This window comes from Coregonus clupeaformis, chromosome 40 (genome assembly GCF_020615455.1).
Source record: "Coregonus clupeaformis isolate EN_2021a chromosome 40, ASM2061545v1, whole genome shotgun sequence".
NCBI classification, from domain to species: domain Eukaryota; kingdom Metazoa; phylum Chordata; class Actinopteri; order Salmoniformes; family Salmonidae; genus Coregonus; species Coregonus clupeaformis.
The window spans coordinates 11,247,051-11,249,936 of NC_059231.1; the positions used below are offsets into that span (position 1 = coordinate 11,247,051).

A 2,886-nucleotide genomic window follows, 5' to 3' on the forward strand; every position below is an offset into this window, starting at 1 on the left:
CTATACCAACTAACCCTATACCCATTAAAAACCTCACCACTATACCAACTAACCCCTGCACCCATTAAAACCTCTTACCACTATACCAACTAACCCTACACCCATTAAAACCTCACCACTTACCCATTAAAACCTTACCACTCATACCAACTAACCCTACACCCATTAAAACCTCACCACTATACCAACTAACCCTACACCCATTAAAACCCTCACCACTATACCAACTAACCCTACACCCATTAAAACCTCACCACTATACCAACTAACCCTACACCCATTAAAACCTCACCACTATACCAACTAACCCTACACCCATTAAAACCTCACCACTACACCCCATTAAAAACCTCACCACTATACCAACTAACCCTACACCCATTAAAACCTCACCACTATACCAACTAACCCTACACCTATTAAAACCTCACCACTATACCAACTAACCCTACACCCATTAAAACCTCACCACTATACCAACTAACCCTACACCCATTAAAACCTCACCACTATACCAACTAACCCTACACCCATTAAAACCTCACCACTATACCAACTAACCCTACACCCATTAAAACCTCACCACTATACCCATTAAAACCTTACCACTATACCAACTAACCCTACACCCATTAAAACCTCACCACTATACCAACTAACCCTACACCCATTAAAACCTCACCACTATACCAACTAACCCTACACCCATTAAAACCCTCACCTCTATACCAACTAACCCTACACCCATTAAAACCTCACCACTATACCAACTAACCCTACACCCATTAAAACCTCACCACTATACCAACTAACCCTATACCCATTAAAGTCTCACCACTATACCAACTAACCCTACACCCATTAAAACCTCACCACTATACCAACTAACCCTACACCCATTAAATCCTCACCACTATACCAACTAACCCTACACCCATTAAAACCTCACCACTATACCCATTAAAACCTCACCACTATACCAACTAACCCTACACCCATTAAAACCTCACCACTATACCAACTAACCCCTACACCCATTAAAAACCTCACCACTATACCAACTAACCCTACACCCCATTAAAACCTCACCACTATACCAACTAACCCTACACCCATTAAAACCTCACCACTATACCAACTAACCCCTCCACCCATTAAAACCTCACCACTATACCAACTAACCCTACACCCATTAAAACCTCACCACTATACCAACTAACCCTACACCCATTAAAACCTCACCACTATACCAACTAACCCTACACCCATTAAAACCTCACCACTATACCAACTAACCCTACACCCATTAAAACCTTATCACTATACCAACTAACCCTACACCCCATTAAAACCTCACCACTATACCAACTAACCCTACACCTACATTAAAACCTCACCACTATACCAACTAACCCTACACCCATTAAAACCTCATCACTATACCCATTAAAACCTTACCACTATACCAACTAACCCTACACCCATTAAAACCTCATCACTATACCCATTAAAACCTCACCACTACACCAACTAACCTCACCACTATACCAACTAACCCTACACCCATTAAAACCTTACCACTATACCAACTAACCCTACACCCATTAAAACCTCACCACTATACCAACTAACCCTCCACCCATTAAAACCTCACCACTATACCAACTAACCCTACACCCATTAAAACCTCACCACTATACTCAACCCAACCCTAAACCCATTAAAACCCCTCACCACTATACCAACTAACCCTACACCCATTAAAACCTCACCACTATACCAACTAACCCTACACCCATTAAAACCTCACCACTATACCAACTAACCCTACACCCATTAAAACCTCACCACTATACCAACTAACCCTATACCCATTAAAACCTCACCACTATACCAACTAACCCTACACCCATTAAAACCTCACCACTACACCCATTAAAACCTCACCACTATACCAACTAACCCTACACCCATTAAAACCTCACCACTATACCAACTAACCCACACCCATTAAAACCTCACCACTATGCCAACTCAACCCTACACCCATTAAAACCTCACCACTATACCAACTAACCCTACACCCATTAAAACCTCCCCACTATACCAACTAACCCTATACCCATTAAAACCTCACCACTATACCAACTAACCCTACACCCATTAAAACCTCACCACTATACCAACTAACCCTACACCCATTAAAACCTCACCACTATACCAACTAACCCTACACCCATTAAAACCTCACCACTATACCAACTAACCCTACACCCATTAAAACCTCACCACTATACCAACTAACCCTACACCCATTAAAACCTCACCACTATACCAACTAACCCTACACCCATTAAAACCTCATCACTATACCCATTAAAACCTCACCACTATACCAACTAACCCTACACCCATTAAAACCTCACCACTATACCAACTAACCCTACACCCATTAAAACCTCACCACTATACCAACTAACCCTACACCCATTAAAACCCTCACCACTATACCAACTAACCCTACACCCATTAAAACCTCACCACTATACCAACTAACCCTACACCCATTAAAACCTCACCTCTATACCAACTAACCCTACACCCATTAAAACCTCACCACTACACCCATTAAAACCTCACCACTATACCAACTAACCCTACACCCATTAAAACCTCACCACTATACCAACTAACCCTACACCCATTAAAACCTCACCACTATACCAACTAACCCTACACCCATTAAAACCCTAACCACTATACCAACTAACCCTACACCCATTAAAACCTCACCACTATACCAACTAACCCTACACCCATTAAAAAACCTCACCACTATACCAACTAACCCTACACCCATTAAAACCTAACCACTATACCAACTAA

At 41.8% G+C, this 2,886-nt stretch overlaps 1 long non-coding RNA gene across 1 annotated transcript; it reads right to left on the bottom strand.

The window, feature by feature from the left end:
- Positions 1–1,115: 1,115 nt before the first annotated feature.
- LOC123482913 lies at positions 1,116–1,905 on the bottom strand. Its single transcript, XR_006658017.1, has 3 exons — positions 1,882–1,905; positions 1,439–1,491; positions 1,116–1,145 (listed from the first exon to the last, which is right to left on the bottom strand). It is a non-coding gene; the product is annotated as an uncharacterized LOC123482913 (long non-coding RNA).
- Between the last annotated feature and the right edge of the window lie 981 nt (positions 1,906–2,886).